Here is a 25,424-nt window from a genome sequence, read left to right as displayed (position 1 = left end):
AATTTTTCAATGTTGAGATTCCACTCTTTGACTTACATTTTCATGAATATCTTACTGGGTTTTCTTTGCAGGTCAAAACTTGTTTATTATTTACAATCCTCCCTTTCCCTCCCAGGGAGCTTCTGAAATAGTAAATAACATCTTTCTCAGAGTTTTTTGAGCTGCTCTAATAAATTAATCAAACCCAAGGAGGGGATTGTGGAACCTATAATTTATAGCCAGTTGGTCAGAAATACAGGTAATAATCTGAACTTGAATTGGCATTCTGAGTTGGAGGGGGTTGTTGGAACCTCCAAGCCTTTTAGTCCTAACTATAGGTAAGAGCCTGGACTTGCAGCCGGCTTCTGAAGTATGTACATGAGGAGGGGATGAGAGGAGCAGTGGTCTTGTAGGATGGAACCCTTAACCTGTGGGATCTGAGGCTACCTCCAAGTAGACAGTGTCCAAATTGAGTTGAGTTCTCATACACCTTTCAGGTGTCCTGAGAATTGTTTGCTGGTGTGGGGGAAACTGCCCCTCCCCATTGGATTGGGTCTGGGAACCCAATTTACTCACTCATCTCCTTTCCTTTCTTGGTGTTCTCAAGGGACAATGGTCACTTTTGAGTTTCACTAAAAAGCTGACTAGCCCTAGCCATTTTGGCTCCACTGATAGAGCATCAGCCTGCGGACTAAAGGGTCCCAGGTGTAATTTCGCTCCAGGGTATGTACCTCAGTTGCAGGCTCCTCCCTGGCCCAGGCCCTGGTCAGAGCATGTGCAGGAGGCAACCAATCGATGTGTCTCTCTAACATCGATATTTCTCTGTCTCTCCCTCTCCCATTCTCTATAAAAAAGAAAAAAAAAAAGAAAAAAGGAAAAGAGCTGAATAAATTCCTGCCACCAAACATATTGTTTGCTTTTCCTAAAAGCCCCATCCCCACTATATCCCTGATCTTCACCTAGCTAATTCCTCTCTTCTACTCACACTTCAGGTCTCCATTTGAATATCACTTCTTCTAATCCTGCCCCTCACCCCACTTCTCTGTCACTCCCTGACTGATCAGGTCTTCCTGTTATATGCTCACTGAGCACAATGCACATTTTAGTCACAGCATTTTTTTCATATATAATTAAATAACCTTTTCTACAATTATTAACATCTGCCTCCACCATACTCAATTATATGATCTATGATATCAATGTTGCTGGTATTATATTGGTGAACTGCTAATTATTTAATGTTGCATAGATAGTCATTTCTGGGCTCACCATTTCTGTAATAGATTCTTTTAAAGCTAAGATATTAAAAATTACAAGTTTAGATATAAATCATATTTACATTTGCTACTTCTATTTCTCTATATTTTAAAAGAAAGAACATACCTAAAATATCTAATATATAGGTTTGAAATGAGGATTAGACTAAAACAAAAATTTGGGGAACTGTAGGGAAATGGCATATTTTTCTTCAAAGAACATGTCAATCACAAATGCAGTCCTTGCACCTCGAGAAATAAAGAACTAATATCCATTTTAATTCAAATATCACTCTCATTGCTGAGAGAACTCACAGAAAGAGTTCATTAGTGCCACCTGGAGTGACAAGTTTATGGTTCCATCATTACATCTGCTAATAAATGAACTGATAATATGAATCAAATTCACTAAAATCTCTTGAACTATGTTGTAAAAAATCAAAGCCAAAATGATGTGTTCCATAGTATTTCAGATGTAATAAAGCCTAAAAGTCTCACTGCAAAATGAGAATTATGTGCAGTGAACTATCTTATTTAACCCAAAATGCTTTGGGGCTAATAGTCCATGGCATCCTGCTCATCAAAACGGACCAAGAGAAAAGATATGGTTGAAAGCAGTGGGCTGACTCTGTTGCCACTCCTGACTGTTTCCATTCCTAAGAGAATCAATATAAGCACATCTACCCACAGATATCTTAGATGTTTTCCCCTGGGAAGCCACTTCAGTACTTTCCTCCATTTAACATCCACTACTTACAATCTTGATTCCCTCATTTGATAGGAATTTAATGTGCATTCAATAAATGTTCATGACTGCTTCAGGCTCTGTGCTCTGTGGAAAATTGCAATGTGAAATGAAATTGAAGGGACACGGAGCAGGCCTCCCCAGGATGTGCTACTTTGACATGTGAATTATTTTGAGCTAAAGCAATCAAGACCCCAGTGAACTCAAAAGAAACTTTTACTTCTCCCTTAAAAAATTTAAATTAGGGGCCTTGCCCATAAGAGTTATCACCTTATTGGAAACAACTTTATAAGGAATTTGTGCGGGCAGGGAAAACACCTAGTTACTGAGCTCTGCTCCTCTTATTGTCCTGCAAATGTTGCTCCTGCCCTCTGAAGCCCCAAGACATCTTACCTCATCCTTAGCTCAGGATAATATGTATAGTCTTAACTTTCAGTATCTGAACCTCTCAAATATGTGGGGTCTCTGACTCTCTCATGAACATAGGGTTCCCATACATGTATATGTAATTAAATTTGGTTACTTTCTCTTGTTAATCTGTCCCATGTAGACTTAATTATTAGACAGCTGAAAGAGCCTACAAGGGTAGAGGAAAATTCCTTCCTCCCCAACAAAACATGGAGTCAAAGCTTTAAAATAATTAGTAAGGTGTTATTTATACCGTTTGAGATGCAAGTGTGAGCTGTTTGGTTCATTGTCTCAAGAAGTCAAGGAATGAATTCGTGGACAAAGAAGGAGTAATCAAAGGCGGTTGCCACAGAAGCTCACTAGTCTAGGGATGTAAATTTTCCTGCTCTCGCTCCCTATTGGCTCTTTCAAAGAAGCACCAGCCAATCTCCTGTTGCCCTCATCTCCCTGCTTTTAGTTCTGGCTCGTGGGTTCAGGGGGAAGGTCTATGGTGTACTGATACATTCCGCCTATTTTGCTCACATCTGACCACCTGGTTTATTTCCTCCTTATCTACCATTTTTCCTCCCCTCTGCCTTTTCCCTAAATTGCCGGATCCCATCTAACTCCTCACTTTCACATACAAATGTAAATAAAACTAATGGACAACTATTTTAAAGTGAAGAATCTTTTTACAGATATCACATGGTGGATTTTAAGTGAATTTAGAAATAAAAGAAAGGTCACTGTGAGATAAGTCTAAGAAATATTCTCAGAGGAGCATAGAAGAGTATATGCTTCTACCTACAGCTTGCCTACTATGTTGAGTTGAGGAGCATTGAAGAGAACAAGTTGGCTGATGTTGAAAGCCCTAAGAGAAAATATTGATTAGATGGAGCCACATTGAGAAATATTTTAAATACTGACATGAGAAAATCTGAACAACTTTAAAGGGGGCAAGGGAGTGTTATATTCTTAATGAAAGTGACAATAAAAGTGGCATCACAAGGAAATTACAGATTAAGGGATAGATTGGCAAATGCTAGGATGACTTATTAAGAGATTGTGGTAATACAGCTCTAAAATGATGAGGGCCTTTATAGAAAAATGAAAATAAATAACATAATGATTGAGAGTGACACTGAGGAATAAGAATCTAGAATACGGTGACTGGTGTAGATATGAAAGAGAAAAAATGACTTGACTTTTGATATTTGGACTTGGGTAAAATGGCATCTTAATAAATTAAAATTGGAAGGGGGCATCAATTTGGGAACTGCTCAAGTGTGCTATACAGAATTTTGCAGTAAAGAACAGGATTCAAATGGAACTGCCAAAATTTTAGAGTTGAGAGGCACTAAATTCTCAAAAGAATTCAGGAATCCTTTCTAAAATATTCTGTATTTAGGAACATTACTAGGAAGCCCTTCCTTATATTGAATTAAAGTTTACTCTCCTATAACTTGCACCCAAAATTTCCATTTCTACCCCTGGAGCAATACCGGACACAATTATTCCACGTGATAATTTTTCAAATATATAACAATCACTGGATCCCCCTTTAATTCCAACTTTTCAAGAATAACCATCCCCTACTTCCTTCAGGTATAGCTTACTAACATAACATAAACTTCTTATTTATTATAGAGATTAATCATTACAACTCTCAGCTATGAGAACTGATTGCTTATTTAGTCTTATGGCTGGATTTTATAGTACTCTCTTACAAAACAAGGACAGGCAACTTTCTTTTCCTTGATAGTAAAAACGTAAAAACTACACTCAATACTAAAATATCTTATGTCTAATGAAAACCCAACACCAGCAAGTCTGAAGAATTTATGGTTGGGCTTCTAACTTCAACAAATGAATAAATTAAAAAGAATCAAATTAAATTTCCTCAAAGATTGTGATTTTCTACTTGTATTCACACTATAAATTTGGCAGGCTGTAAAGGTTTGTAAAAAATATTGTTATTGTCTGATATTTTTAACAATATATTTGCTTCTAAACCTTGAGGTACACTCATGAAAAAGAAAAAATCAATTTAAGTATCTATTATCTCCAAATGGAGACTGAATTTGATGAAACGTCTATACAACTAACAAATGTTGGCCTACCCAAATGACTTTTGCTCTGGCATTATACCTCAGAAAACAAATTATTATTATGTATGACCATAATAATGTGTATTTACATAATAAGATTCTCAGAAGAGTTGAAACCGAGTTTTGCTTATTCAATAGCACCTCTCATTTATAAAAGTCAGAAAATGGCAGCTTTGTTGTTTCAAGAGGGAAAATGTGTTAGAAAGGCACAGGCCAATCAAAGAAAAAGTCAGTATCCAATGTGCCAACAGTTAGAGGAACTTAAGTGAATTTTGGTGAATTAACACGCATACTGTTTAACCTTCCCATTATGTGCCAGCCACTCTTACAAATTAAAAATTTCAGAAACTTAAAAATAAATGCTCAATATCTAAGCACCTACTATGTGACCAATGTTATACGATAGGGAAGGAGGAACCTGGTTTCAAATCTGAGAAGACAAGATATCAAAATAAGAAATAACCTGAGACTGTCATAAGAGAGGATACAACGGCCTGTTTAGAGGAAGCAGCAGCATTGCTAAATTACTGGATAAGAAATAAACAGAGGTCTTGGTTTTATTCTCTATTCTGCAACCAACCTGAAGCTAGCTGTTTATCCCATCCGTAAAATGCAATGCAGCTGCACACAACCATCTATCCCAGAAGATAAGTGAGGGTTAATCACCTGTAGCTGTCTGGAGTCTCACAAGTAGTGTTGTGCTATACATTTTGCTTCTATAACACATTCGTGACCCTTACACACCGGAGGGTACCTTCAGGTGTTCAGACACTACATCAACAAGCAACTGGCGTCCCTCTTCAGTATCTCCTGAGGATATGCTGAAGACCAAGCCGAAAATGATTCAATGATCACACTTTCAATTCCACAAGGTTGAGATGGACAAGGACTCAATTTACTTTTGTAATACAAAATTAACCTTGTAGGTACAAAATTACAGTATTATTTTATAATTATAGAGGTATCCTCTATATTTATGAGACATTGCAAAACACCTGACCTTCCTGATGTAGGTTAGCTAATTATTTTGTTTCTAGCAAGAGCAAGTTCATCAAACCTGTATTTCAACATAAGTGTGACAAACACTTCTTCATCTGAGTAGTTTCTATTGCCACTATTCATGACACATTAATTAAATTTCATATTCAAGTATGAATTTAGAATTTAACAATTTAGCCAAGTGTACCCCAGTGACTGTTTATAGTATCAGACTCTCAGTGTAGAAAAAGCCATAAATGACTTTATATTTATTTACTTGTATGTTTGTTTCATCTCTCTCTACTAAACTATAAGCTTCTTTGGGGCAGGGAAATTTATTTTCATAATTCATGTTTGTAACCATAGTTCCTAAAAAGACACTTTGCACGTGGTAAGCAAATAATAAATATTTGTAGCATGCTTGAACAATATTTGAATTGGAAAGCTATAACCTTTTCAGTATATTGTGTTACTTGTAAGAAGTATGTTGTCAGTTTATAGTGGTCGGGTTTTGACATTGGTTATATTCTGACTTAGATGTGTTTTAAACAATTGCAAATCTAAAATGCAAGTTTCAGTCTAATAAAGGTATATTTACTTGTCTTCCCTCTTGATTATAATTTCTAAAAGAGCCCAGCGTTTTGCAGGTATACAACATTGTGTAATATTCAGTGAGAAACTGAGTCTTCCTGAAATAGATAGAATCAAGGCGTGGACTTGTTTTTAATTACAGCAGATTTAGAAAGATATAGAAATCAGCCTAGCCAGATTGACTCAGTGGATAGAGCATCAGCCTGCAGACGGAAGGGTCCCTGGGTTTTATTCTGGTCAAGGGCACATACCTCAGTTGCAGGCTCAATCTCTGGCCTTAGTTAGGATTCCTGTGGGAGGCAGCCAATTGATGTGTCTCTCTCACATTGATGCTTCTCTCTCTCTCTGCCTCACCCCTCCCTTCCACTCTCTCTAAAAAATCAATGGAAAAATATTCTCTGGTGAGGATTTTATATATATATATATATATATATATATATATATATATATATATATATATTCATTTTAAGAAGAAATATCTCAATACTCAAATGTGCATAAAAACATTTTAGTAAATAAAGAGGGAACCTTGATAGTTATCTTATGAGTATAAAACCAAGAAAATACTTGATACAAATTTTTGATATATGCATTCTACTTGACCATCACACTATCCTTCCTTAGATTTTCTCGACCTGCAACTTTTTCTGTATCTTTCTTCTCTGGAAAACATGCAAAAAGCATTTGCTTCCTGCTGCCTTTCTCTGAGTGGAACTCATAGTAAGTAAACCTGGATTTTTAATATGAAAGTTTGAGTTTAAGAAATCTAATATATATCATAGAAGTCCTTTCTATAAAAATAGAGGCCTGGTATACAAAATTCATGCATGGGTACGGTCCCTAGGCCTGGCCAGCAATCAGGGCTGATAGGGGCCTCCTGGCTGCTGTCCGGGGCCTCCCTTCCCTGGCTGCCAGCCAGGGCCTTCCTTCATTCTGCACCACCCTAGGGTGGTCAGCGCGCGTCATAGAGAACGATTGAACTCCCAGTCTCTGGGTCGAACTCCCAAGAGGACACTTTGCATATTAGCCTTTTATATATATAGATGAGAAAAATTAAGGTCCACATATTAAGACATCACTATGGAATTAGGTAAGATATTGGGAGAGAACTTCACTTTGTAACATATTCCATATGCCTTGTGGCATTGGTGCACAATTTGACATTATTTAAGTGAGCTACCATGTTATTTATTTTAGTTAGTTAATTCCCATTAAGAATGGAAAACTAATAGATGCTGGTAGAACTGCAAGTGAAATACAGTGGGGCCTTGACTTACGAGTGTCCCGACTAACGACTTTTTCAAGATACGAGCCATCTCTCAGCCGATTTTTTGCTTTGAGTTGCGAGCTAAAATTTGGGTTACGAGCCAGCTTCAGATACCCCACCGCTAGCTGGTGCAGTGAACGTCACAGTGAGCACCACAACATCAGCCCAGCATCACGTGTCTCACTCATTCACTATTGATTTGACATACGAGTAATTTGAGTTACGAGCTCCATCACGGAACGAATTAAACTCGTAAGTCAAGGCCCCACTGTAAAGAAGCTTGATCTTGAAGAACTTAAAGTTAATTTATAGGAACAAAACATAGATCCAAGAAATGAGTAAGAATAATTATAAACAAGTCAGTAAGTGCAAGCTATCCTCTACTCATTAAATATGTAAGCCCTTTAGAAAAAAAAAAAAAAGCCACTAATGGTTAATGATGGAGGTGGTTTCATAAGTGAGCAATTCTCATAAGTAGATTTAACAGGTTACGACAGTTCAGGATCAGCTTCATTTCACATCCACCTGGACCATGTGAGATCAGTAGTGTCACTGGCCACAAAGTCCATATGGCTGCAATGCATGAATAGAGCCAGGAAAATGACAACAATCAGGCTGTACGAGTTTCCCATAACACGTCAGCTTTGATCCAGAAGCACATAAGTATTCAATCTCCCTCTGAGGGACAAAAGGGAGAGTTGGTGAACACATGGTAGCATTAATATTAAAAAGTATGTGGTAGTATCACTCAGAAGGATGAATTCAGATAAGGAAGAGATTTTCTCAGAATCAGCAGAGGGACTTACATGGCATCAGAGGAGAGGTCCAGTAACATCAGGGCTTGAGGTGGAATTTCAACAGGAAAATGTGTACATTCTATTCCAGTAGAGAAAATCCAGACTTCCTATCATTTTATATAGGATTGAGAATAAACACAGTAGCTTATGATTGCTAGACTCTATTTCAAATTTCATAAGAAACAAGCAAGTACTAATAAAATTATTTACATACTTAGCTAACTGCTCTTGCCATTTAAACAGGCTGTAAGTCAAATGATCAACTTTTTATTCTTCAATTGTAAAACACAAGCTCCTAGAAAGCAGACTAGAAATATTTATAAAGCTACCATAAAATTATTAATAGGGGAAAACTTCAAAGAATATCCTTACATTTTCTTGGTATGGTAATGAAATTTTTAGCACAAAGAAGATAAAATTGGGGTTTATCATAAGTGAAGACATAAAATGAATGGAAAACTCTATGTAAAAATGGCATCACATTCTTGGTTACTTCTCTATTTTATATAAAAATTCACTGCATTTCTAAGTAGACATATGTGAAATTATATTAACCACTAATTATTCAATAATAAATATTAACCCTTGTGTATGTTCAGAAATGAGCACAATTGATTTTCCATCTTCTTTTCCTGTCACTAGATGAAAACACATCCTTTTTTATTACTATTCAATTCACAGTAAATATCAGAGTGGGTTTGTGTTGCTATTGTGATCACAGAACTTAAACTGTAAGAAAATAAGAAACAGATTTGTTTTTCCTTCTGGAAGTTAAATTGCATGTGGAGAAGTAGTTGCATTTTTTTTTTCTTTCTACCCTCCCACTCTGAGGTTCAGTTTTAACTTAATTTATTGATTCTACTTTATGGTGTTTCATTCCTTGATGAAGCACCTCTCAGGGCTTTGTGCCTGGAAAACAAAACCAATATCAAGAACTGCAATGTGAAACCACTGCTAAGTACAAAAATAAGAAAATTCAGAAGTGGGCAAGCATTATCAAAGGCACGAAGCAGACATGATTTAGCTTGTGCACTCTTTTCTTTTTCTAGAGAACTTAAAGTAAAAGTGCTCTTTGTTTCCATTATAAAAGCTGCTTTTCTCAGTGATGTTGTTTGGTGTCTGCTGACCCAAAATGGTAGACAAAGAAAACTTGTAGTCGTATTTGTCCCCAATAACCCCATACATAGATACAAGCTAAAACAGTGGTTCCCAAATGTCCCATTACAGCTGCTTCCAAACCACCTGGAGGGATTGTTAAACAGACTGCTGGGCCTGCCCAACTCAGAGTTTTCTATTCCACAGATCTTCAGAAGACATGAGGACGGGGAAAATCGTCAGATTTTGTTTTCCAATAAGTTCTCAGGGGCCACCCTTTATAAACACTGGCCTGAGGCAACTGGAGACAAAGGAGATGAAAGAACTGAAATATGTCAAGATTTAGGCTCCTCAGAATCCAGCTGAACAAAGAATTCTAACCCAGGAATTTAACTGCTGATGAATATGCTACATAGGGGGCAGTAAATATTTTCAGATTCTTCTAGAACCAGGAGCAATGTTGGATAATTCATGTCTGAATCACCACCCCTATACTCCGTTCCTCACTGTGTACTTCCTCAATAAACATGTGCCTGAGTTTATACCAAAAGGCACCCCTGCCAGGCCCACAAGTAATGAGTGCAGGGCAGGCACAAGAGAACAAATGAAGACCCATACACACGTGTTGGTAGGAAGCCTCAGTTTCTCCTCACAGGCTCTTTTCCAAAGGCCACTTGAAGGCCCTCACTATATAGAGGCTCAGAATAAGTAGCCAAGGCACTAGCCACGATGCTTTCCATGACCAACCTCAGAAGTCACACACCCTCACTTCTACCATATTCTGTCCATCACAAAGTTGACCCTGATTCAACAGAGAGGGGACTGACTCTGCAAGGGCATGCATACCATCAGGAGAAGCCCATTGAGGGCCAATGATGGCTACCACAGATGACCTCTAGGGACTCTCCAAATGCTAAGATTTTATGATTGATGGGGATTTAGAACCACTTTTAATAACACTGAAATACATGCATTCCGCTGGAAGGAGACTAAATGTTATAGATGCACACAATTATCTATGGTTCTTCTCCTAATCGCTAGAACCTGTGAATATGTTACTTTACATGAGAAAAGCGACTTTGAGATTAGGATTTAGTTAAAGACCTTGAGATGAGGAGATTATTTTGGATTATCCAGGCTGGCCCAGTCCAATCACATGGGGAATTAAAGAATCTTGGCTGTGGGTAGAGGGAAATGTGACTACAGAAGAGAGAATCTGAGAAACGGCAGTATGAGGACTCAGTCCCCACCATTGCAGACTTTGAAGATGGAAGAAGGGATCAAAAAATACCAGTGATCTCTAGAAGCTGGAAGAGGCAAGAAAATGGGTTCTCCACTCATGCCTTCCAGAAGGAACCCAACCTTGATGTTAGCTCAGCGAGACTGATGTTAGGCTTCTGACCTCCAGAACTATAAGAACACATCCATCTGTGTTCCTTTAAACCATCACCTTTGAAACCAGCATTTTTGAAGATGATTGCTACATTGGCAAGAGAAAACTATAATCATCATAGCAATTTAATTTCAAAATGTCTTTTTTTAATTTACTTTTTATTATTGGAAGGATTACAGATGTCCCCTCCCCCCCCCCCCCTCACGCCCTCCATCCTGGACTGCCCTCTTAGACCTACCACACTATTGTTTGTGTCCATGGGTATTGGATATATGTATTAAAATCTTGCATTAGTTCATCATTCAAGATAAAAATAGAATATTATTTAATGGAATTTGCAACCCCTGTATAATCAGCATTATATATATTTTTAAAATATATTTTATTGATTTTTTACAGAGAGGAAGGGAAAGGGATAGAAACATCGATGAGAAAGAAACATCGATCAGCCGCCTCCTGCACACTCCCTACTGGGGATGTGCCCACAACCAAGGTACATGTTCTTGACCGGAATCGAACCCGGGACCCTTCAGTCTGCAGGCTGATGTTCTATCCACTGAGCCAAACCAGTCAGGCCCGCATTATATTTTATGTCATCACATTAATAATCAACTTTTGCCTTGAGACAAAACTGACAACAATAAAAATCTCCTGAGTCAGGAAATGTATTGTGGTGAAGTTGTTTTGAAGGGCATATTCCACTCTCAGAAGACTACACTGGATTTCATTTTAAACAATTCTCGTGGAAACAAATTTAAAAAGTTAACATACTGACAATAAAGCAATTGGGCTCTCCACCATCTGCCATATCCCACTACACTCTGTCCTCGGTAGTTTCTCCTGGGTGGACATCCAAAGTCATCGTAATAGTTACAGGTAAGTGGAGCCCACCCATGTAAGTCTGGGAGCATGTGAGGGGAGGGGAGTGCTTCGACCGTGACCCTTGAAATCAGTGAAGGTGACAACAGAAAGGATTAGGAAACTCAATTTTATCCTGGTGGGAACAGATCTGCAATCTGTGGACCCAAAGCTCCGTACGTAGAGAATTCAAGTCAGTGTGGGCATTTCTGCATTCTTTGGGGGCCACCTAACATCTGAACCATGGAGGAAAAGTGCAGCCACCCCACCACCCAAATAATCTGTGCAGCAACGCTTGCCCGTGATATACACCATGATACAGAACCGAGGTCGTTTCTCTAAGATGAGCACTAGCTTTTACAAATTTACCTTCAGTTTTTCTATAGTAAGCCTGCAAGATGAAAACATGTTAAATTAGCAAACCTTTGGGTTCAAAAAGCTGTATTTTATGTCAGTAGATAAAGCACGCTGCCTCCACTCATGCTGGCATTTTTGTCAACACAGTCTGCTAATTATTCAGGATAACATTTTTCATAATTGGCAAGGCCGTGCCCCCTGCGTGGACTTTCTCAGTGAATGCTGAAAATTGCTAAATACGATGTATGTAATTTATTTTTGTCAGTGACCTTATTAGTGCCTCTACTGCTGAACCGTGTTTGTGGGTGGATGTGTACATGAAAATGCAGTCTTGACTTTTTCAAAATAGAAGTTATATAACTTTACACTTCATAAATTTAGCAACCAAAATGTTATCTGTAATAAGTGTTTCTGGGAAGCACTGTTTCACTACTGACTGGTTTGATGGGAGTTGATTAGATAATGCATTTTCATCTGTGTGTTGTTGCCATTACTGGCCTATTCCACTTGGCTGCTAAGGTGTCTAAACACTCACAAAAATTTACCCATGAAAACTGCGACAGGGTTCTCTGGGTTCATAGCTACAGATCACTGCACATCTGGATGGGTTGTTTCAGCTGAGTTTATAATGTCACATCCCCTGTAAACATGATACACCTGTCTCTCTTTTTAACAGACAGTTTTTGAAGTTGAAGCATTTATTTCCTCCCAGAACTCAGCAGTGGCACATTATTTACTGATGTTGAACCTGGGGGGTTCCTCAAACATCCCAGGATTTCCATTCTTTTATCTTTAGATGCAACAATACCCTTTACTTAAATAAACTAGCAAAGAAATATCAGCTTTATTTTGACATAAAGGGGGAATGAAAAGGGACACAATGAGACAATCAAACAGTTGATGATGCCCAGTTTATTTTAGAGATGTAAGAACTATTTTCCTTTTTCACATGTTGTAAGCCACTTTTGCTGTCAGTGTTACAAAAGAGTAATCACCAAACTATCTGTGAGCATCAACTGCGTGCAAGGATCTACGTTAACACATTACAAAGTTACAATGAGGTGTGTATCACTGTTGTCACCCTAGTCTAGAGTGGCTTATAACCCACTTAGAGGGTTGGGATGGATATGCATGACAAGATACTAAACGGACAGGTGTCAATCATGTGCCAGGTGGGAATAAAGCAAATGATGGAGGGCAAGTGCCTGTGTCCATGGGAAGCAAGGGTGAAGCCTTCCCTTTGACTAAAGGCCCGCTGAGTCCATCACTGGTTGCTACTCTGCCTCTCACCTCAAAATCATTGATTTCAATGAGCCATTTCATAAGTGTAGGCCTCAGGATTTATTTCGACCAGTGGCCACACAGTATATACAGCATTCTCTGCTCTTCATTCATGTTCTGCTAAACCTCAACTACAAACTCTCATTCCTAAGGTACATATTCATGCTCCCACCCATCTTTACTTTCACTGGATATACCAGCCAAAATAATAACACTGGGAAGGAAGCACACAGAGCAATACTTACACACTGCCAGGGTACACACAGTTGGAGGTTGAGTACTTTCATAACAAGCCTTTTGTAGGTGTATCTTCATATTTACAGTTCATATGCAGTCATTTAAGATACAGAATGGAAGATGGCCTCTGAGGAAGAAAACAAATCCAAAGAAGATAGCAGATGGGAGTCAAAAAGAAAATGTTGTCAAGGAAGGCTAGGGCAGAGGACGATGCAGGTTATGCCTGCCGGCACCAAGTTGGTCAGACTTACTCCTCCAGTCACAGGCAATGTGGGACCAGGAGAATATGGGGAGCAAAGGAGACCAAGCTGGCTTCCAAAGGAAAGGAGAGAGAAGGGGCTGGCCCACTCATACTCAGCTTCTCTTGCGAAACCCTCCAATTGGATAAGTCACACTTGCCTTCCCTGGGGGGGGTGGGGGGGGGGGAGTGAGTGAGGGCATGAAGAGAGGTCAGAAATGTCCCTCTATTGCAGTGGTTCTCAACCTTCCTAATGCTGCGACCCTTTAATACAGTTCCTCATGTTGTGGTGACCCCCAATTTCATTGTTACAAATTGAACATAATTAAAGCATAGTGATTAATCACAAAAACAACATGTAATTATATATGTGTTTTCTGATGGTCTTAGGCGACCCCTGTGAAAGGGTCGTTTGACCCCCAAAGGGGTCACGACCCACAGGTTGAGAACTGCTGCTCTAGTGGAACCTCCTTCACAGTCACAGATATACTAGGAACAGCAAAGAAGCATCACTCCCTAACATTGTGCAAATGCACAGACATGAGACCTGGCCCAGAAACCCAGAAGAAGTTGATATGACTGAAGTACAGGATATGAATACAGATATTGCCGGAAGCCAGTCCATCCTTGCTGCTTGACACAGTCGCTGCAGGGAAGAAACACCTGTACAGCATATGTTTCAAGGGACCTGGCGTATATGGCATACTGTTCTTAATATGTTTTTTCACCTTCTTGGCGCTATGTGTTTTAACCAAGGTCACCTCTCTGAGAAAGGTTGTTTCCCCAGGTAGGGATTTTTCCCTGAAGTTAGGGAGGGAATAAAACCTTAACTAAATGCCAGGCAGGTAGTTAATCACTTTAACTATGAACAATCATGCTTAAGCTACATAATCTTTTTTTTTTTAAATATATTTTATTGATTTTTTACAGAGAGGAAGGGAGAGGGATAGAGAGTCAGAAACATCGATGAGAGAGATACATCAATCAGCTGCCTGGTACCGCAACCCAGGTACATGCCCTTGACCGGAATCAAACCTGGGACCTTTCAGTCCGCAGGCCAACGCTCTATCCACTGAGTCAAACCAGTTTTGGCAAACTACATAATCTTTACTCCCTGGAATGGAGATAAGAAACGCCCTAACCTTTGGAATAGAAATTGACAGGATTAAAATCAACTGGTATAAATACAGATGTAACAAGACAATAAAAGACAGAACTTGGCTGGAGATCCTGGCTAGAGATCCTGGCTAGCCTGCTGATCAACTGAACGCTGTCTCCGTCTCATTCCTTCTTCGCCAACTCTGTCCACACCTTTGGGGACCCCTGGACCTGCTGGAGTTGGACCCCAACAAGATATGGCTAAGGACTAGCCTGCGGCCGCTTCACAAAAGATTGAAAACAGGATGCCAGGAATTCTCTACATTTTATGCCTTAGTGCCCACCCTAACCCCCATCAATCCATTCCTATACCAAATCTAATCACAGTCTCAATATCTTGAGGCCTGTGACTAAATGTTGGCTATGTTGTCAATCTGTGGGAAATGCATAATTTGCCAGAAGTCAGCAGGCAGGGTAAATGACTAAATAATGGAAATAGCATTATTACTCACTAGAAGCAACAAATCATCCCTCTGCCATTGTATTCATTTTTATATCTTCTAAACTATAGTGTTACTCTGAAAGTTTTTAAGTAGCATAGAGTTACAGAAAATTATTTCCTACATCCAAAAATAATCATTCATGAGACTCTCTATGGACATACTTTTTAGCTTAATTATTAACTACCTTGTGAAAGATACATTGTACCAAGACATTTCCTCTTAATATCAGCAACATCAAGATTTCATTTTGACCAACAGAAACAACTTTCAGAAAGAATTTAAGTGTTATTAAAACAATTGTTTCTGATTAACTCCATTATTAAGATGAGCACAGTAAAGTATTCTGTCTGTTTCTACCTATGAAAGATAATCTGCAAATCAAAACCACAATGAGGTATCACCTTGATACCATTGTAATCAACCTAGGGAATTATACTGTTGTAATTAACCTAGTTATTAATAACAGGAAAGGAGCAAAGAGAAGGCCAGATATTACAGGCACATCATTTAGGCAGCTTCACCAAGGAGCTAAAGCTTTACACACTTCCCAGGAAGCAGGGGGAGAACTGCACAGCAGGAAGACGAGATGCATGCTCAGTAAAGAGGGGCTTTTAGCTTTACTGCAGGGATGTAATTCCATGGAAACAAAGCCTTCTACCACATCTCACCCTCCCATGGAGCCTCCAGAAACGCTTATTCAAGTGGCACCCTAAGAGTCCGACTCTCACTGGCAACGGGAAAGACCACCCACGCATTTCTCTGATATCCACGTCTTGACTGCTGGAATGTCTGTTGGTAGGATTGTAAACTGGTGCAGTCACTATGAGAAACAGTATGGAGGTTTCTCAAAACATTAAAAATAGAATTACCATATGATCCATCAATCCCACTTCTGGTTACATATTCAAAGGAATGAAGTCACTACTGCAAAGAGATATCTGCACCCCCATGTTCATTGCAGCATTATTTACAATAGCCAAGACATGGAAGCAACCTAAGGAGCCATCAACAGATGAACAAATAAAGAAAATGTAGTTTATATAAATGTAATATCTATCTATCTATCTATCTATCTATCTATCTATCTATCTATCTGATGAAAGGGGCCACATGCTAACCTGACAAGCTCAGGGAAGGCCTGTGTGGCGGGTGGTCTTGCAAACTCAGGCAAGTAATCACAAAGGATGGTCTGAAATTAAACTTTAACTAAAAGCAGTTGTGGTGGGCAGTTACGTCCTAGGCCGGTATCTTCACTGACAAGGTCAACCTGTACCTGAACTGAGCCTGTCTGTCTTTTTGCATCTATGATAACATACCCTTGAAATGTCTGGGTAACTTGTAACTTCCCTTTTTCCAGACCCCTTGGGGCACAATCTAATGTGCCTGGGGTCCAGGACAGATACCACAAATTCCTTCATTGTTATCATGTTCATTGTTCCTGCACCCACCTAAGTATGTATCTATCATTTTACTTTTTATACAACCCCAGGGGTTTCCTTGCTTTGCTTTCTCCGCCCTCTCTAGTCTATCACCAATGGATTTCATGTAACCCACCTACATCCCTTGCTTGAATTGCAATGTATAAATATAAATTATCTCAATTTGTTAGGTTTCTGCTTCCCTGCAATTGTCGACAGTTTGGCTCAAATAAACTCACAAAAACTCTTTACAGGTTTGAATGTTTTTATGTGAACAATATGAATATTCTTCAGTCATAAAAAGAAGGAAATTCTGTCATTTGAAACAACAGAGACAGATCTTGAAGGCATTATGCTAAGTGAAATAAGTCAGACTGAGAAAGACAATTCCTGTATGATCTCAATTATATGTGAAATCTAAAACAAAACAAAGCCCAAAAAACCCTTCATAGAAATAGATAATAGATTGGTGGTTGCCAAAGCTGGGGGCTCAGAGTGGGAAGTGAGTGAAGGGAGTCAAAAGATACAAACTTCCAGTTATAAAATAAATAATTCCTGGGGATATAATGTGAAGCACGGTGACTAAAGTTAACAATAATACTTTGTTATGTATTTGAAAGTGAATAAGATCAAGTGAATAGATCTTAAAAGTTCTCATCATAAGAAAAAAATTATAACTACGTGAGGTGATGAATGTAAACTAAACTTGTGGTGATCATTTCCCAGTATGTACATATATTGAATCATTATGTTGTACACCTAAAACAAATGTTATTTGTCAATTATACTCAATAAAACTAGAAAAAAATTTAAAAAGATAATCTAGAAGGTCTTACCCAAAATTTTACACACACACACACACACACATACACGTACACATGCATGTACTAGACTGAGATACTATAAATTGTTTTCACGTATAAACATAAATACATATATAAGGACACCAACTAGGAAATAAAATCTTTCTAGCAATGGTCCCCTGTTGTTTCTCCGTCCACTGAATAAAAATTGCATCAGCCTGAAGTTTTCTCCTCCACTGGTGCTCAAACATCCTGAACAGAAAAGCAAAGGAAGTGTGCCTGTATTTGCATAGTGTCACCTCACCTTGAGAAACCCCTCCCTGGCTTCTCTGTCCCCAGCTTGCTAGTGAAGTCCTTTGATTCCTACAGCTGCAGTTCCTGTTTGCTCTCAGGACTGTTTGATCACTCAGGGGCACAAGGGAACAGCATGTAGCTGTTGCATTTTTGGCACAGGCTTGACATTGAACAGTAGGTGGTTTCTCACCCGTTTGGCTCTTGCTTTAGGACAATGAATGACAAGATGTTAGTTCACAAAGCAAGGCTTATGTAACTCACAGAAGAAAAATATCCGGTTGGAGATTTGTTCTGCAAATCAGCAAAATTTCCAAATCAAGAATAAAAGTCCTTTCCCCCCCCCGGCATCCCAAGATAAAGATGACTTGGCCAAACTAATAAAGGGCAACTCAGTCAAGAGAATGAGTCAATGTGGACAATGTCATTTTTAGGTTGTCAACATAAGAAATGTTCAAGCCTGTAGAGAATTTTTTATGAGTTTATTTGATTCAAACTGATGACAGTTGCAGGAGGCAAAATCTCAAGTAATTGAGATAATGCTGCAGAGAATGGCAGTTTTGCACATTTTATACATTACTGTTACAGAAGAGCAAAGAAATACCAAGCACGCTTCCTAGAGAAGGGGGGGACCCCGTTTATTAACACTAGTGAACTCCGGGAACAAGTTCCAAATCACAGTGAGGTAACACGCAGAGGCTTCACGTTTTATAACCTTCTGGGGTCTTTGTCTTGCAGCTATGGTTCCGCCCCCTTTCCTGGGCTTACAGGAAGGCCCCCGGGGGTTGATGATCTGTCCTGGGGCCAGCAATAATGACCTTACCCCACCCCCCACCCCAGGGCAGTGCATTGTTCAGTTTTTATGTCCTGACAAGCCTTGCAAGACCATTTTCCTCCTCATTACAATCAAAAGAGGGTTACATCATGAAATCCATTGGTGATAGATTAAGGAGGTTGGGGAAAGCAAAGTGGGGAAAACTCTGGGACTAGATAAAAAGTAAAATGATAGACACATATGTTAACGTAAAGGTAATGTTAAGGTAAAAAAAAAAAAAACCCATTGAAACCTGTAAAGAATTTTTGGGAGTTTATTGGGAGCCAAACTGTAGACAATTGCTGGGAAGCAGAACCTCAATGAATGGAGATAATGCTCCCGAGAATGGCGGGTTACATCTGTATTTATACATTGTAATCAAAGGAAAGGGACATAGGTGAGTTACATGAAATCCACTGGTGATAGACTAGAGAGGGAGGAGAAAGCAAAGCAGGGAAACCCCTGGGATTAGATAAAAAGTAAAATGATAGATACATACTTAGGTGGTTGCAGGAACAATGAACATGATAACAATGAAGGAATTTGTGGTATCTGTACATTAGATTGTGCCCCAAAGGGTCCAGAAAAAGGGAAGTTACAAGTCACCCAGACATTTCAAGGGTATGTTATCATAGATGCAAAAAGACAGATAGGCTCAGTTAAGGTAAAGGTTGACCTTGTCAGTGAAGGATACTGGCCTAGGATGTAACTACCCACCACAACTGCTTTTAGTTAAAGTTTAATTTCAGACCATCCTTTGTGGTTACTTTAGGTCTCTGAGTTTGCAAGACGGCCATGCAGGCCTCCCCTGGGTTTGTCAGGTTAGCTTGTGGCCTTAGTGTCCACACACTCTTCTTTTAGGACAGTGGTTCTCAACCTTCCTAATGCCTCGACCCTTTAATACAGTTCCCCATGTTGTGGTGACCCCCAACCATAACATTATTTTCATCGCTACTTCATAACTGTAATTTTGCTACTGTTATGAATCGTAATGTAAATATCTGATATGCAAGATGTATTTTCATCATTACAAATTGAACATAATTAAAGCATAGTTATTAATCACAAAAACAATATGTAATTATATATTCAATATGTGTTTTCCGATGGTCTTAGGCAACCCCTGTGAAAGGGTTGTTCGACCCCCAAAGGGGTCGCGACCCACAGGTTGAGAACCCTGTTTTAGGTAGATGGGTACAGGACAATTAACAGTCAACAATTAACAATGAGGGGATTTGTGGTCTCTGTTCTGGCATGGTTGTTGTGCCTAGAGGGGTTCAATAAAGGGAAGTTACCTTGACATTCCAAAGGTATGTTATCTTGCAAGCAAAAGACAATAGACAGGCTCAGTTAACCTAAAGATTTACCTTTGTCAGGGAATATTCTAGCCCTAAGGTTCTAGCCAGGCCCACCATGACTGGCATTTAGTTAGAAAGTTTGAATTTCAGACCATCCTATGAGGTTACTTTCTGTCTCTGAGTTTCCAAGGCTGCCATTCAGGCCTTCCCTGAGCTTGTCAGGTTTAGTAGGTGACCCCTCTTTGTTCACAGGTTAATGCTCTTCAAAACAGCCAGACTGGGTTTGCTGAAGAAAATTTCATTTTGTTTCCTTTTTTTTGGAGGGGGAAGGGTTGAAACAGAAAATATTATTTATAAAGGTGTTCATTATTGAAACAATCGCCATGTTAATATAAGAAACGTAACTCTCCCCTCATGTCTGCTCCAGCTTCAAGAAATCAAAAATTACAGAACATAATTCTGTATGATCCAATAAAACTCCTGTAAATGCTTGCTTCTTGCTTCACAAAAAAATGGTTGTTAGGAAGTTAAACAGAAGCTCTGAATTTGAAAACCAGTGTCTTTGACATCTTCCTGAGAAATTATACAATAATTGTCACAATTCGGTCTAGAGTCCTCGATGAATCATAACTCCTTGCTGCCTACGAGTAATAGTGACTTTTGCAAACAAGATTTCCACAACTGTACAATGTTTGGTTATTATGTTTTTATTGTATGAATATAAAGAAAACAAACAAGAACAGAGTCTGGAATGAAAACCTCAATATATTTCCTATAATAATGTCTGGAGGGGACAGTTACCCCCAAATTTATGAAGGCAATTAAGTTTTACCAGGCAGCTTAATGTCCAGCCCTCCTCCCACCAGTTGTACGCATATCCCTTTTTAAGAGTCCTTCTCATTGCAATGATAGACCTGTAGGATTCCTTTCACTTCTACCTCCCAGAATTTAAAATTTTTCATATACCTTTGAAAATAATGTAAAAATAACCCAATTTTCATAACAATTCTACAATCTAGTCTTTAGAATATGGCTAGAATAGATGTCAAATACATCAACAAACCAACCAAAAATGGTTTTGGTAAGCTAAAAAAAAAAAAAAAAAAGAAAGAAAAAGAGCATCCCATATATTACAAAAAGTATTGGAAGGGTTATTAGCAATAAATAAAGTGTAGCAGTAGAGTTGTATAGTAAACAGTTATTGTACTAGTGGCAAATGGGTTTACGCCAGCTCAACCACTTACCACTGTGACCGCTCCAACTTGAGCTTTCTGAGACTGGGCAACTATATAGCTGTTCTATTCTCTCGCTACACTAGGCGTTTGTAAAGTTCAGATCATATTATGCATGTAAATGTGCTTGATAAGCCCTAACCGGTTTGGCTCAGTGGAGAGAGCATCAGCCTGCAGACTGAAGGGTCCCAGGTTCGATTCTGGTCAAGGGCATGTACCTTGGTTGTGGGCACATCCCCAGTGGGGAGTGTGCAGGAGGCAGCTCATCAATGTTTCTCTCTCATCAATGTTTCTAACTATCCCTTTCCCTTCCTCTCTGTAGAAAATCAATAAAATATATTTTTAAAAAATAAAAAAATAAAGGTGCTTGATAAATTGTAATATATCCAGCAAAAGTTAGGCGTTATTGCGCAAACGTAGTATGTTAGGATTTTGTTAAGGTCAGGTGACAGCTGCTATTCTTCTCTTGTACACCCACTTTCATTCTTTCTAAAAGAGAATGATAAAGGAAAAGCCAACTGCCTAATTAGAAAGTTTCCATGAATCAAAGTAGCAAAGCTAACTACTTATTTCTGTAATCCCCGCTTCCATCCTGTGGCCCAGTTGTCACATAACCAAATAATTTAAATGTGGGGAAGACTTTCATCAACTTCTGGTCCAGTGGACTGAGGTACAGACATGAAATGAAGTGACTGAGGTGGTGCCCAAAATGACCCAGCTGCAAGCATCACCAGTCACCTGGCAGTGGAGAGGAGTGATTCAGCCTTGGCCTTCATTCCTTCTGGCTACCTCTGTGGCTGATGGTAATTTCGAGAGAGAATGATGAGTCCCATGGTCATTGATGGCTAGTGGGTATATCTGCCAGAGCACAAGTGCTATAAATAGCACTTCGATGAAAGTTAAAAGTAACAGTCAAATTTGATCAACTGTATCATTTGTGGTTGAAAGGGTACATGCTGACTACACAAACACATTCAGGCACTGCACATCTGTGCTCTGTAGCATCACAGGGATTTCATTGCACTCAGTCCATTTTTTGAGAGAGACTGGCTTCATGCTGAACTCAGCGTGAGAACAACAGGGCAGGACACCAATTAGTGGAGGCGTTTGCACCAACTTGACAGGACCACTGTGCAGGGAAGTTTACTGGAACCCAAGCAATGGTGGAAACATGTCCTTTGGCAGTAAATAATTAAACTGGAAATGAGAACTTTATCCTTCTAGATAACAGCTTTGATTTATGTTCAAGAAAATCTGCAACCTCCAGAAAATCGGATCAGTTGCCAATCCCACGTGATCTTGACAAAACCACCAGAAATTGCCTTGTTCTCCTGTGCCACACTTTCTTATCTAAATTCACTTTTTCGATCTTCAGCAACTTAGGCGTGGAAGCAGAGGTCAGGACAGAATTAGCATAGCATCAATCCCTGCTTCCTGACAGTACAAAATAACCACAACTATTTGCCTCTCTGGGCAGCTCCGGCTATCATTCTTTTATAGTTCACAAGGTTCATTTAACTATAATTTTTAAGTATTATATTTTCTAGGTTCTTACATCATGATTTTTTTAAGAGGAAAAAAAACAAAACACGTGAGATAAGTAGCCATGGGTTGGCTATATTTTTTGAAGCACATGTTTTGCTTTTAATCCTAATTTCCAGATCTAATTCCCACTTGGTCTATTTCTATTTAGACTGATCGACTAGAACCTACCAAGAAAAGATCACAAACTAAATCCTATGATAATAGCCTCAGAAACTTTAAACAGCTCTAAGAGGTTTGGCCTCAGACCCAAACATTAACACGATCAACTCAATTTTAATGAGGTCAAACAGGCTGCTGGGCATCTGGCTGGTGATCAAGGTCTTGGCCTGAGTGGGGAGGGCCAACTTGTTCTTACAAAGAAGGTAAAACATAGTGACAGGTGATAATGCAATGCATGAAGACACTGCCCTAGGCCTCTTTATCTTTGCACCCCACTGGGATCCCAGAGGCCAGATGTAAACGTAGCTGAGGATGTGTGGAAGAATCATACCTTTGCAGAGAAAATGCTAAGGGATTTAAATAAACCCCTTCCATGTCAAAATGAGTTCATCAACCAACTTGGGGAGACCAGAAAGAAAACAGACCTCAGGAAATGATAGGCAGAAAGATGAAGGCTAAGAAAGAGCCAAGCTAATATGATTATATTTTCATCTTTTTGTGTGTTTTCTTTTGGGTTTGTTTTTGTTTTCTATGAGCACTTTATTAATAGAGGAGACAAGTAATTGGTTATATGTATTTTCTCCCAGTCTATCATTTGCTTGTGTTTAGTTTTACATTTTTGACCCTACAGAAGTTTTCTGTATTTTTTCTTCTTTTTTATGATCACTGGTTTGAGGCTCTAGGGAAGGGAAGAAAGACCTTCCTCTCTCTGAGATAATAAATACATCTATCCTTGTTTTACTCTAGGAAATTCTTGGCTTCATTTTAATCAAAATACCTGACCCACCTAGTGGAAGGTGAGGGGTGTGTGTGTGTGTGTGTGTGTGTGTGTGTGTGTGTGTGTTTATCTTTATTGTTGGAAGTATTACAAATGTCCCTTTTCTCCCTCTTCATTGTTCTCCCCTCCCACGCCCACCCCTGCTCCAGGCCTTTAGGGCATTACTGTCTGTGTCCATGGGTTATGCATATATGCATAAACTTTCTTTGGTTAATCTCTTCCTGCACCACCCTCCCCCCCCCCCTCCCCTGCCCCAGAATCATCTTGATTTGATTTTATTTTTTAAAAATATATTTTTATTGATTTCAGAGAGGAAGGGAGAAGGAGAGAGATAGAAACATCAATGATGAGAGAGAATCATTGATTGGCTGCCTCCTGCACTGGGATTGAGCTTGCTACCTGACATGTTCCCTGACTAGGAGTTGAATCATGACCTCCTGATTCATAAGCTGATGCTCAACCACTGAGCCACACTGGTGGGGCTCATCTTGATTTTAAACAGTGAATTCTAGTGCCTTAAAGACATATCAAAGATCTATATACCTTTACAATGCCCCCAACCCCCACTGTTAAATATTATCTCTGAAAAAAATGAAGTCTTTCTTGAGTAAACTGCTTTTCTTTGAGTAACAGCAATATATTTAGGTCCAAATCACTTACTAATTATATAGGTAAAATCATTAGAGACCAAGATTGAAAAAAAAAGAAAATATTTGAGCCTGGTATCTCAGAAGTAACTCATTTGACATATAATTGCCTCATTTTTCCTTTTAATAGTTCATATAAAATCTTCATCTTAGTATCACAATCAGTACAGAGCCTGCCATGGGACCAGGAATAGCCAAGTCACCAAATATGAGAAGGAGAAAAGCACCCATAAGCAGTTTTAAAATGTACTTTTGAAATAAAACATTGAGATTAATACACACACACATATATGAATGCAAAAGCAAAATGGTGAAGTCATTCTCTATTAATATTATGCTACCTTAGAATCTGTAAAACTCCATGATTTGCTGATACATTTAAAGGGTTATGAAAAATTGAAAAGGGTTTAAAATCACAGAAATCAGCTTAAGAACCTGGAACTTTGTTCAGTTGACCTATAAACACCAAGTTACCTTATTACAGAATGTGTGAATTTTCTCTAGTAAAATTTGGTAAAGTACTTCATCAAAAAATGAATGGTAAAAATATAAGGCACAAAAAGTGGAAAACTCAATGGCCTTTCTTAATTCCTAGTAGGAGGAATAGCATTTGAATAAGCAGTCAAGTGGGTAGGAATGACTATTTTCTGAGACCAGAGAGAGGCTCCCTGAGTCACTCTTAGGTTAGGTTTAATCCTGTCCACTGTTAAGAATATGTGTATGGGATAGAAATTATTTCACAAACTTTAAGATTCTTTTACTATGCAACCAACAACCTAAAAACATTGTCATAAATATTTGAAAGGTACTTTTCTGTCACTATGAGCATGTAGGCAGGAAATCAGGGTGCTCTACCCTAAGGAGCACATCCATTAGAACTTTCCGTAATGATGAATATATTCTAGGTATGCTGCCCAATATGGTAGCCACTAGCCACGGGTAGTTACTGAGTACATGAAATATGGCTACTGTCACTGAAGAACTTATTTTTATTTTATTTTAATTGATTTAAACTTAACTAGCTACATGTGGCTTGTGGCTGCCTCATTAGACAAGAAAGTTGTAGAAAGCAAGCATACAACTTTGACTGGGTAATCAACTAGATCTACTAAAAACTTGCAGTGTTCTGCATTGTGGAGAAGAAACCTTACTCTTCTTGGACAGATCTACTTGAGTTCCATCACCACCACTGTTTCAGTCCTCTAAGATCACCTGCTGTTGAAATCCTGAAAATTGGGAAATGACAGGCTAGGGCAAAAAGTCTTAAGTAA

Source organism: Myotis nattereri (assembly GCF_964212035.1).
Source record: "Myotis nattereri genome assembly, chromosome: 5".
In the NCBI taxonomy this organism is placed as follows: Eukaryota; Metazoa; Chordata; class Mammalia; order Chiroptera; family Vespertilionidae; genus Myotis; species Myotis nattereri.
This window is presented reverse-complemented; position numbering follows the sequence as displayed.